The sequence below is a fragment of the Cupressus sempervirens genome, chromosome 9 (genome assembly GCF_028749045.1).
Source record: "Cupressus sempervirens isolate cs-2001-9-10 chromosome 9, ASM2874904v1, whole genome shotgun sequence".
NCBI classification, from domain to species: domain Eukaryota; kingdom Viridiplantae; phylum Streptophyta; class Pinopsida; order Cupressales; family Cupressaceae; genus Cupressus; species Cupressus sempervirens.
Window position 1 is genome coordinate 96,778,881 of NC_143126.1, and position 14,368 is coordinate 96,793,248.

Below are 14,368 nucleotides of genomic sequence, written 5' to 3' on the forward strand. Positions count from 1 at the left end.
TGTCTCTAATTAATTAAAGATTATTTAATTAAATAGAAAAAGTAATTATGAGAGCATATCTCATTTTATTAAATTAAATATCTCAACAAAATCTCTCTTCAGTTCAAAAAGGGAAATTTTCTGTTCACTATTGATCAAAAAAGAATTAAATCAGTTAACTTCTTTTTCTACTCAAATTGAATCAGTTAACTCCTTATTTTACTCAAATTAAATCTGTTAACTCCCTTTAATTTAGAAATCTCCCTTTACGATTGAACTTCACCTTTAATCCTGATCGTTGATTGAAATCGATCTCAACCATTGATGAATTTCAGGAAAGTCTATTTAAGAGACCCTCATCTCTTCATTTTGAAAGGTTGAATGAGAATTTCCATCAAATTGTTGCTAGAATTCATACTCACATTTGCTCATATTCACATATGCAAAGATCAAGTTTGACCAAAAGTTGGCCAGATTTAACCACGGTTGACTTGAGTTGACTAGTTTCGAAAAAAATTTTGAAATAATTAAACGAAATTATTTAATTAAATGGAGTACTTACTTCTAATTAATTAAACAAAGTTATTTAATTAAATGAGAAGCCATTCATAATTAATTAAATGAAGTTATTTAATTAAATAAGAAAATTGTCTCTGATTAATTAATTAATGATTACTTAATTAATTGCAAAAAGTAATTATGAGAGCATATCTTATTTTATTAAATTAAATATCTTAACAAAATCTCTTTTAGTTCAAAAAGGGAAATTTACAGTTCACTATTGATCAAAAATGAGTTAAATAAGTTAACTCGTTTTTCTACTCAAATTGAATCAGTTAACTCCTTATTTTACTCAAATTAAATTTGTTAACTCCTTTTAATTTGGAAATGTAATGCCCCGCCAAGGGATCCAAAGAATTCCACTAAGTTTTCCAAACAATTTTTTTTTTAAACATGAAAGTAAAACTATACACAACACTTGCAGAAGCAATAGTAACATCCAACTGAAAATAACATAACATAAGAGATTACATTCTTTAAAGATCCTTTAACGTTGAATTACTTCTAATCATAACTTATTCATATAACATTACATCCTTAACAATGAAATAACAATGATACATCCAATGTTCTTAAACAATATACAAGTGTACATTTTAGATTGCTCAATCATCCACTATACATGTTACCAGGTATGAAAAGCTTAAAAGAATAAACATCCATGTAAATAAAATACATCATCATCTAATATTAATCCATGATGCAATAACATAAATGAAACCACATATCATACATGATACATCATCATAGAAGATGTAAACATCCATCATAAAAGATAACCATATATCACAACATAACTAACTAAGTGCACGGTTCCTCCCAACCGTAGATAGCATCATTAGACCATCGTGGATCTTAGCCATCCCTCCGTGCAAAAAATTTCAAAGCACCGAAGAGATCATCGACTAGAAATATAGTAGGAATGTCACGCCTAAAACATCCTACTAACATACCAACCAAGAATGCTCCAGCCATGGTGTCTCAGATGGATCTCAAATGATAAGAGTGGAAAAACACTACCACCTGATCGCGTGGAACCTAAGTGGTCCACTCCCACCGTGCTGAGGAGATAATCTCAAGTCCCAAATATGATATCAAAACCACATGTCACAAATCTCTATAACTCTAAGAATCCTAAAAGTATACTAACTCAAAGGTTCCATCACACAAAACTGACATCTAATTCCCAGAGGCACACAATGACATGTAGGAAACTTACTCTGCAAGCGGGAAAGTGTCATTGCATTTATCTCGTACAAGTTACCCTGGTCATTAGCTAAACTCCACGGGTCCATACAGATCTCATGCGGCCACTAGTATCCTCTCATACTGACGATGCATACTATGGAATGCAAGGTCACAACTATGCATTCTCACTACTCCCATACTAGCTTGTACAAGTGCTCAAGGCATGGGCGAGAACATCAAAACAATTATCTTTTTAGGTTCATTTAATCCCCATTTAGTTGTGTAAATATTATCACTTATTAACCAAACTTACAATGAGTTACCTTGGCAGCCACTTAGGGCCCCGGCCCCCATTGCAAGCCACTTCCCAACACTACAAGTAGATTACTTACCCTAAGCTCATGCAATCATAATCACCACAGTCCTGTACAAGTGACTGTAAAGAAAATCCAAAAGATAATTCATAAAAAGAATCATCAAATATCCATGATAAAAGCGTCAAATATCCACAATAAGAATCATCAAATCTCCAAGATAAGAATCATCAAAATCTCCATGAGCATCTGGAAAAACTTCCATAGAAAATCATGACCACAACAATTCTCTACTGTCAACTGAATGTATCACTGATAATCATATGTATCAATTGGTTCTCAATAACCAAAATAAATCATCACATCCATTGGTTATCAAAAAGCAACCAAGAATATCTCAAAATCATCCTGATCGAAGACTCCAAAATGGTTGAGTCAAACATGTCACAACATGACATCATCAAGAATAAATCCACATTATAGTCCCATCATGGTGACTAGAAAATAAACCAAAGATAACTGATCGATGACTCAAAAATGATTAGCTCAAGTATCTCATACACATACATCTTAGCTTCACACATGAAGACTGATGAACAAATACAAACATTTTATAGAGCATACGATCACATTACCATGGTTGGGCTTATAAAGATCGAGACCAAATAAGATCAACATGCCAACACATCTCATAACCTCCGAGCCTTTGGTAACAACCTAGGATTGGTCATCACTAGTCAACCCAAAAAACCCAAAGCAAGAAGCATATAGAATACACGATGCAAACACATGTTTTGGTTTTTCTATTATCTCATGGTTGAATTAAGTGTAGAGCTTCGGTTTTCATTTCAAGTATACTTCAAGTGTCTAAGTTTCATCATTTGACCTACAAGTCAACCCATTTGTTCTTCCGATAGCATTATCCTTCTATTATTAAGAATTATATTCTAAGAATAACTTAAGGATAAATATTCACCAAACTGATCATCATTGACCCTTAATCAACTTGTTCTTTTTGATTAACTTTCCTATAATGTTACTTTAATTTTTAACATAACCCAAGGATCATTATTCGTCAAAATGTAAGAAAGTCAATTACTAGTCTTCGAATAAGAAGATTATAACTTTATTAAAATGATCAATTTAACCAATCAATTAACATAGATATACCATCCATGACCTATCAACATTCTAATAGTCTTCAATTAGAAACTTAATTAAGTATTACTAAAGTTTGAGTCTTTTAATTTAATCATTATCATCGTTGACAACCATATAACATCTAAGGTCATAATTCAAGTCATAAAACTTATCAATTTTGATATCAATATTTCTACAATCTCATTAAAAGAATTATATCAATTAAATCTCTACTACGTAACTTAATTATTAATTAAATCTAATTAACTCTCATTAATTTAATTAATAATTACATATCCAAGGCAACGTTCCAATTAATATCAGTTGACTAATAACTAACTAAAATTCTGTAAGATAAAAGTCAACTATAATTCAATACTCAAATGATCATATTAATAATTCAATAGTAATAATTTGTTAATATTTATTAACAAGCTATATTGAAAATCTTAATAATAATCTTGTAACATCCATATTCGTCTTACTAATATTTTCTTAACAATTTCGTATTAATGATAATAATTTTGAGTTAAAACTCTATCGCATTTAATTATATTGACAATTCATTAATTGATTAAGATCAATCATAACCCAAATCCATAAATTATTATCTTTTGCAAAACTTCAATCAATAAATAATCTCCACTAGATTAACTTTAATCAGATTATTTGATATATATTTAAACTATTTATTATTTATTAATAGTTTGTTAGACCCAACAAACATTAATAAATAAACTAATCACAACTATAAATAGTCGATCTAGAGAATCTTTACATAAACTTCATTAGTTAATATTTAACTAACTCTTACTATGATTAAGGTATAAGAATAAGATACCTAATAATTCAAATGTATTAACATTATCATAACAATGTTATAATGTAACCATGACCCCTGGTTAATAGATCTTAACCAATATCGTTAAAGTCTCTTCATTTAAAAAACATAATACAAAATTACCATATCTAAATTATATATTAAATAGTATTTAATATACATTATAAAAATTCCACTATATAAACTGTATTAAAATATCTTTTCTCTTAATTTTCTTTCATTTAAAAAATCAATTTACTTAGATTGACTAATAATTAATTACACTTTTTCTACTATTTACTAATCTTAATTAAATTTGATTTAAATAGATTAGATAATAAACCATATAAAACTAATGCATATTAATAAAATTTCTAATAAAGAAAGACTACAATAACATCTTTAATTCATTCCATGCTTTGATATATTATTTTTGTTAAGTTTAAGCATAAAGAACTCTTGGTTATGGAAAATGAAAAAATATCTGTCATTGAATAAAATAGTCTCAGTACGACAGCATTATCTCCCCAATAAACTATTCGATCGGGCTAAAATTTAAATATGTTGGAGAGGGCCAAGTTGTGCCAATTCAGACTGAAGCGATTGAATAAATTCGATCACAATAAAAAGTTATGAATGACTGAGTTTGGGTCTATCCAAGGGGCAGTGACAGGACAATTTGTGATGAATTAAGAATTTCTCCTAAAAGGCAATTGTTCTCTAAATTTATCCAATAATTTTACTAATGGATTTGGCCATAAATCTTGAAACCATTTTTAAATCTATTTCAATTTGATTCTAATTAGAACCCAAACCCGTTTAGATCTAATTTCCTTCCTATATTGAAACTAGGGTTTTCCTATTGTTTTCTTTGCAACCAAATAGAATATCTAGATACCAATTTTCAATTATAGATTCAATCACAAGAGTATTCAGACACATAGACATGATAAAGACAAGAAGAGAAATAGTGCAAAGAGAATATGTGATTATCACGAGTGCACCTGGACACTGATGCTAATGTTTTCATGCCTCAGAAGTCCATAGAAAATCTTTTCCTTCTCCATCATTCGCAATCCCTCGAAGATCCAAGCCAATCGAATCCTCCAAGTGACTAGAAATGCTAGAAGGAGCATAGAGCAAGTAGAAAATATATGAACTTATGAATCCTCTCCAATGCATGTAAGCTTTGAAGCTTCCATTTTAGCTTGAAGCTTGTAGTTTCCATTAAGCTTCCATAAGGCTTTCATTTTTGCTTGTCCAAACACACTAGGGGAGCCTCTATTTAAAGGCCTCTAAGATGCATCTAGAGTGTCTTTACAGACAACTAGAAGATAAGTATGACAACCAAGTATGGGTCTTCTCCAACCTTCTAGATAATTCCTAAGGTTGTAGACACCATGTGCTCAAATAAAATGCTAACTTCTAAGTGTAGACAATTTGTGCAAACTTAGAGTGCAAACTCCAGTGTTGTCTACATGACAACTCTCAAGAATTTGCCAACTCCTATGAGAGAAAATATTAAAATAATACACATTAATTAATATAATAATTAATTTATTCTTCCCAATTTAATTTATTTATTTATTAAATCTCATGCACAAACTTTAATAATTCCACTTTTCAATCTTAATATATTTATATTTTAGTCATATAAAGTTTAGAATCTTTTATTAGTTTTAAATATATTTTTCACTTTTAAATTTTCTATTCCAAAACCTAATTGCTAAAATATTTATTAGCTTTAATAATATTATTATTTAGACATTTATTTAAAAATGAGCTCCAAATATACTATTATTAAAATAAATATTGCCACATTCCAAGTTTAAACTTTAAACTTTTATTTTCAAATTTAATTATTTTATTTAATTAATTTTCTAATTAATTAAATAAAATAAATATTAAAATATCATATTAATTTTCCATTTAATTAAACCATCAATTAAATCTTTTAGTTAGGCTTAATTTATAGAAAATACATCAAAGACTCACAAGGTAAATATATGAAAACCCATCATAGCCAAAATACATACAAAATCAAACCAAGGGTTAATATCACGAATTACGTTATCCAACGTATTCAGAGGGTACTCAACTCAGATACTTGTCCTAATTTTTCAATTAGAACAAATGGCTTAAAGGGTTGGGATTTGGACTTGAGAATTTATCTCCCCTCTCTTATCATTGAGATAATGTGACAGGGTACGCTCATCCTGAAAATTCAAGGAAGTCGATACCCGGTACCTGCAACCTGCATAAAAACCACGCATGTACAAGCAAAATATATACTAAGCTAAACAGGCAATGGCAAAAAGTGGTGCGTCGTGTAGATCCTGATTAGCAGGTGACTACGACTCCCTTCTTTAACCACATCAGACACGCCATTTAAAAGTAAACACACACACCATACACATGCAAGTATGGGGTAAGTATCCATAATAAAACACATCTGATAATAAATCATCTTACTAATCATCATTAATAACTACAAACACTGAAAATAATCATCATACATACATGAAATGTAGAGTCTAAGTAATCTCATCACATAATAAAATGAATCCATAGCACAATATCTGATAATCGCAAAACAATGCTCCTAAACATCAACATAAAACTAGCTCCAAAAGAGTTCAGCAATGATAACAAAATGCGAACTAGGGTCAGGCACTACAGGAAATCTCTCTTTATGACTGCACTTCAACTTTAATTCTGACCGTTGATTGAAATCGATCTCAACCATTGATGAATTCCAGGAAAGTCTATTTAAGAGATCCTCATCTCTTCATTTTGAAAGGTTGAATGAGAATTTGCATCACATCATTGCTGAAATTCATACTCACATTTGCTCATATTCACATACGCAAATATCAAGTTTGACCAAAACTTGACTAGATTTAACCACGGTTCACTTGAGACTACTAGTTTCGAAAAGAATTTTGAAATAATTAAACGAAATTATTTAATTAAATGGAATACTTACTTCTGATTAATTAAACAAAGTTAATTAAATGAGAAGCCATTCCTAATTAATTAAATGAAGTTATTTATTTAAATAAGAAAAGTGCCTCTAATTAATTAAAGATTATTTAATTAAATAGAAAAAGTAATTATGAGAGCATATCTCAACAAAATCTCTCTTCAGTTCAAAAAGAGAAATTTCCAGTTCACTATTGATCAAAAATGAGTTAAATCAGTTTAATCTTTTTTCTACTTAAATTGAATCAGTTAACTTCTTATTTTACTCAAATTAAATCTATTAACTCCATTTAATTTAAAAATATCCCATTTATGACTGAACTTCACCTTTAATCCTGACCATTGATTGAAATCGATCTCAACCGTTGATGAATTTCAGGAAAGTCTATTTAAGAGATCCTCATCTCTTCATTTTGAAAGGTTGAATGAAAATATGCATCAAATTGTTGCTAGAATTCATACTCACATTTGTTCATATTCACATACGCAAAGATCAAGTTTGACCAAAAGTTGACCAGATTTAACACGGTTGACTTGAGATGACTAGTTTCAAAATTTTTTTTAAAATTATTTTAAAAAATTATTTAATTAAATGGAGTACTTACTTCTAATTAATTAAACAAAGTTATTTAATTAAATGAGAAGCCATTCCTAATTAATTAAATGAAGTTATTTAATTAAATAAGAAAAGTGTATCTAATTAATTAAAGATTATTTAATTAAATAGCAAAAGTAATTATGAGAGCATGTCTCATTTTATTAAATTAAATATCTCAACAAAATCTCTCTTCAATTCAAAAAGAGAAATTTCCAGTTCACTGTTGATCAAAAATGAGTTAAATTAGTTAACTCCTATTTCTACTCAAATTGAATCAGGTAACTAGTTATTTTACTCAAATTAAATATGTTAACTCCAATTAATTTGGAAATCTCCCTTTATGACTTAACTTCACCTTTAATCCTGATCGTTGATTGAAATTGATCTCAACCGTTGATGAATTTTAAAAAAGTCTATTTAAGAGACCCTCATCTCTTCATTTTGAAAGGTTGAATGAGAATTGGCATCGAATTGTTCCTAGAATTCATAATCACATTTGCTCATATTCACATACGCAAAGATCAAGTTTGACCAAAATTTGACCAAATTTAACCACAGTTGACTTCAGTTGACTAGTTTCGAAAAGAATTTTAAAATAATTAAATGAAATTATTTAATTAAATAGAGTACTTACTTCTAATTAATTAAACAAAGTTATTTAATTAAATGAGAAGCCATTCCTAATTAATTAAATGAAATTATTTAATTAAATAAGAAAGGTGTCTCTAATTAATTAAAAATTAGTTAATTAAATAGAAAAAGTAATTATGAGAGCATATCTCATTTTATTAAATTAAATATCTCAACAAAATCTCTCTTCAGTTCAAAACGAAAAATTTCCAGTTCACTATTGATAAAAACTGAGTTAAATCGGCGAACTCCTTCCTCTACTCAAATTGAATCAGTTAACTCCTTATTTTATTCAAATTAAATCTGTTAACTCCCTTTAATTTGGAAATCTCCCTTTATGACTGAACTTCCCCTTTAATCGCGACCGTTGATTGAAATCGATCTCAACCGTTGATGAATTCCAGGAAAGTCTATTTTAGAAACCCTCATCTCTTCATTTTGAAAGGTTGAATGAGAAATTGCATCGAATTTTTGTTGGAATTCATACTCACATTTGCTCATATTCACATACGCAAAGATTAAGTTTGATCAAAAGTTGACCAGATTTAACTACGGTTGACTTTAGTTGACTAGTTTCGAAAAGAATTTTAAAATAATTATATAAAATTATTTAATTAAATGGAGTACTTAGTTCTAATTAATTAAAAATAGTTATTTAATTAAATGAGAAGCCATTCTTAATTAATTAAATAAAGTTATTTAATTAAATGAGAAAAGTGTCTCTAATTAATAAAAGATTACTTAGTTAAAAAGAAAAAGTAATTATGAGAGCATATCTCATTTTATTAAATTAAATATCTCAACAAAATCTCCTTTTAGTTCAAAAAGGAAAATTTGAAGTTCACTATTAATAAAAAAATGAGTTAAATCAGTTAACTCCTTTTTCTACTCAAATTGAATAAGTTAACTCCTTATTTTACTCAAACTAAATCTGTTAACTTCCTTTAATTAGGAAATCTGCCTTTAAGACTGAACTTCACCTTTAATCCTGACCGTTGATTGAAATCGATGTCAACCGTTGATGAATTCTAGGAAAGTCTATTTAAGATACCCTCATCTCTTCATTTTGAAAGGTTCAATGAGAATTTTCATCGAATTGTTGCTAGAATTCATACTCACATTTGCTCATATTCACATACGCAAAGATCAAGTTTGACCAAAATTTGACCAGATTTAACCACGGTTGACTTGAGTTGACTAGTTTCAAATTTTTTTTTGAAATAATTAAACAAAATTATTTAATTAAATGGAGTACTTACTTCTAATTAATTAAAAAAAGTTATTTAATTAAATGAGAAGCCATTCTTAATTAATTAAATGAAGTTATTTAATTAAATAAGTAATGTGTCTCTAATTAATTAAAGATTACTTAATTAAATAAAAAAAGTAATTATGAGAGCATATCTCATTTTATTAAATTAAATATCTCAACAAAACCTCTCTTTGGTTCATAAAGGGAAATTTCCAGTTCACTATTGATTAAAAGTGAGTTTAATCAATTAACTCCTTGTTCTACTCAAATTGAATTAATTAACTCCTTATTTTACTCAAATTAAATGTGTTAAATCCTTTTAATTTAAAAATCTTCTTTTATGACTAAACTTCACATTTAATCATGACCGTTGATTGAAATTGATCTCAAACGTTGATGAATTCCAAAAAAGTCTATTTAAGAGACACTCATCACTTCATTTTGAAAGGCTGAATGAGAATTTTCATCAAATTTTTGCTAGAAATCATACTCACATTTGCTCATATTCACATACGCAAATATCAAATTTGACCAAAAGTTGACCAGATTTAAGCACGGTTGACTTGAGTTGACTAGTTTCGAAATAAATTTTGAAATAATTAAACAAAATTATTTAATTAAATGGACTACTTACTTCTAATTAATTAAAAAAAGTTATTTAATTAAATGAGAAGCCATTCTTAATTAATTAAATGAAGTTATTTAATTAAATTAAAAAAGTGTCTCTAATTAGTTAAAAATTATTTAATTAAATAGAAAAAGTAATTATGAGAGCATATCTCATTTTATTAAATTAAATATCTCAACAAAATCCCTCTTCGGTTCAAAAAGGGAAATTTCTAGTTCACTATTGATCAAAAATAAGTTAAATCAGTTAACTCCATTTTCCACTCAAATTGAATCAGTTAACTCTTTTTTTTACTCAAATTAAATCTCTTAACTCCCTTTTATTTGGAAATCTCCCTTTATGACTGAACTTCACCTTTAATCATGATCGTTGATTGAAATCGATCTCAACCGTTGATGAATTCCAAAAAAGTCTATTTAATAGACCCTCATCTCTTCATTTTGAAAGGTTGAATCAGAATTTGCATCGAATTGTTGCTGGAATTCATATTCACATTTGTTCATATTCACATACACAAAGATCATGTTTGACCAAAAGTTGAACAAATTTAACCACAGTTGACTTGAGTTGACTAGTTTCAAAAAGAATTTTAAAATAATTACACGAAATTATTTAATTAAATGGAGTACTTAATTCTAATTAATTAAAAAAAGTTATTTAATTAAATGAGAAGCCATTCTTAATTAATTAAATGAAGTTATTTAATTAAATAAATAAAGTGTCTCTAATTAGTTAAAGATTATTTAATTAAATAAAAAAAGTAATTATGAGAGCATATCTCATTTTATTAAATTAAATATCTCAACAAAATCTCTCTTCAGTTCAAAAATGGAAATTTCCAGTTCACTATTGATCAAAAATAAGTTAAATCAGTTAACTCCTTTTTCTACTCAAATTGAATCAGTTAACTCCTTATTTTACTCAAATTAAATCTCTTAACTCCCTTTAATTTGGAAATCTCCCTTTATGACTGAACTTCACTTTTAATACTGACCGTTGATTGAAATCGATCTCAACCATTGATGAATTTTAGGAAAATGTATTTAAGAGACCCTCATCTCTTCATTTTGAAAGGTAGAATGAGAATTTGTTTTGAATTGTTTCTGAAATTTATACTCACATTTGCCCATATTCACATGCGCAAAGATCAAGTTGGACCAAAAGTTGACCAGATTTAACCACAGTTGACTTGAGTTGACTAGTTTCAAAAAGAATTTTGAAATAATTAAGCGAAATTATTTAACTAAATAGAGTATATACTTCTAATTAATTAAATAAAGTTATTTAATTAAATGAGAAGTCATTCCTAATTAATTAAATGAAGTTATTTAATTAAATAAGAAAATTGTCTCTAGTTAATTAAAGATTATTTAATTAAATAGAAAAAGTAATTATGAGAGCATATCTCATTTTATTAAATTAAATATCTTAACAAAATCTCTCTTTAGTTCAAAAAGAGAAATTTGCAGTTCACTATTGATCAAAAAATGAGTTAAATCAGTTAAATTCTTTTTCTACTCAAATTGAATCAGTTAACTCCTTATTTTCCTCATATTAAATTTGTTAACTCCCTTTAATTTGGAAATCTCCCTTCATGACTGAACTTCAACTTTAAACTTGATCGTTGATTGAAATCGATCTCAAATGTTGATGAATTCCGGGAAAGTCTATTTAAGAGACCCGCATCTCTTTAGTTTAAAAGGTTGAATGAGAATTTACATCAAATCGTTGTAGGAATTCATACTCACATTTGCTCACATTTACATACGCAAAGATCAAGTTTGACCAAAAGTTGACCAAATTTAACCACAGTTGACTTGAGATGACTAGTTTCGAAAAAAAATTTGAAATAATTAAAATAAATTATTTAATTAAATGGAGTACTTACTTCTAATTAAATAAACAAAGTTATTTAATTAAATGAGAAGCCATTCCTAATTAATTGAATGAAGTTATTTAATTAAGTAAGAAAAGTGTCTCTAATTAATTAAAGACTACTTAATTAATTGGAAAAAGTAATTATGAGAGCATATCTCATTTTACTAAATTAAATATCTCAACAAAATCTCTCTTTAGTTCAAAAATTGAAATTTTCAGTTCACTATTGATCAAAAATGAGTTAAATCAATTAATTCCTTTTTCTATTCAAATTGAATCAGTTAACTCCTTATTTTACTCAAATTAAATCTATTAACTCTTTTTAATTTCGAAATCTCCCTTTATAACTGAACTTCACCTTCAATCCTAGCCGTTGATTGAAATCGATCTCAACCGTTGATGAACTCCAGGAAAGTCTGTTTCAGAGACCCTCATCTCTTCATTTTGAAAGGTTGAATGAGAATTTGCATCGAATTGTTGCTAGAATTCATACTCACATATGCTCATATTCACATACGCAAAGTTCAAATTTGACCAAAAGTTGACCAAATTTAACCACAGTTGACTTGAGTTGACTAGTGTCGAAAAAAATTTGAAATAATTAAAAGAAATTATTTAATTATATGGAGTACTTACTTCTAATGAGTTAAAAAAAGTTATATAAATAAATGAGAAGCCATTCCTAATTAATTAAATGAAGTTATTTAATTAAAAAAGAAAAGTGTCTCTAATTAATTAAAGATTACCTAATTAAATAGAGAAAGTAATTATTAGAGCATATCTCATTTTATGACTGCACTTCAACTTTAATTCTGACAGTTGATTGAAATCGATCTCAACTATTGATGAATTCCAGGAAAGTCTATTTAAGAGACCCTCATCTTTTCATTTTGAAAGGTTGAATAAAAATTTGCATCACATCGTTGCTGGAATTCATACTCACATTTGCTCATATTCACATACGCAAATATCAAGTTTGACAAAAACTTGACCAGATTTAACCACAGTTCACTTGAGACTACTAGTTTTGAAAAGAATTTTGAAATAATTAAACAAAATTATTTAATTAAATGGAGTACTTACTTCTGATTAATTAAACAAAGTTAATTAAATGAGAAGCCATTCCTAATTAATTAAATGAAGTTATTTATTTAAATAAGAAAAGTGCCTCTAATTAATTAAAGATTATTTAATTAAATAGAAAAAGTAATTATGAGAGCATATCTCAACAAAATCTCTCTTCAGTTCAAAAAGAGAAATTTCCAGTTCACTATTGATCAAAAATGAGTTAAATCAGTTTAATCTTTTTTCTACTCAAATTGAATCAGTTAACTTCTTATTTTACTCAAATTAAATCTATTAACTCCATTTAATTTAAAAATCTCCCATTTATGACTGAACTTCACCTTTAATCCTGACCATTGATTGAAATCGATCTCAACCGTTGATGAATTTCAGGAAAGTCTATTTAAGAGATCCTCATCTCTTCATTTTGAAAGGTTGAATGAAAATATGCATCAAATTGTTGCTAGAATTCATACTCACATTTGCTCATATTCACATACGCAAAGATCAAGTTTAACAAAAAGTTGACCAGATTTAACACGGTTGACTTGAGATGACTAGTTTCGAAATTTTTTAAAAAATAATTAAACAAAATTATTTAATTAAATGGAGTACTTACTTCTAATTAATTAAACAAAGTTATTTAATTAAATGAGAAGCCATTCCTAATTAATTAAATGAAGTTATTTAATTAAATAAGAAAAGTGTATCTAATTAACTAAAGATTATTTAATTAAATAGCAAAAGTAATTATGAGAGCATGTCTCATTTTATTAAATTAAATATCTCAACAAAATCTCTCTTCAATTCAAAAAGAGAAATTTCCAGTTCACTGTTGATCAAAAATGAGTTAAATCAGTTAACTCCTATTTCTACTCAAATTGAATCAGTTAACTAGTTATTTTACTCAAATTAAATATGTTAACTCCAATTAATTTGAAAATCTCCCTTTATGACTTAACTTCACCTTTAATCCTGATCGTTGATTGAAATTGATCTCAACCGTTGATGAATTTTAAGAAAGTCTATTTAAGAGACCCTCATCTCTTCATTTTGAAAGGTTGAATGAGAATTGGCATCGAATTTTTCCTAGAATTCATAATCACATTTGCTCATATTCACATACACAAAGATCAAGTTTGACCAAAACTTGACCAAATTTAACCACAGTTGACTTCAGTTGACTAGTTTCGAAAAAAATTTTAAAATAATTAAATGAAATTATTTAATTAAATAGAGTACTTACTTCTAATTAATTAAACAAAGTTATTTAATTAAATGAGAAGCCATTCTTAATTAATTAAATAAAATTATTTAATTAAATAAGAAAGGT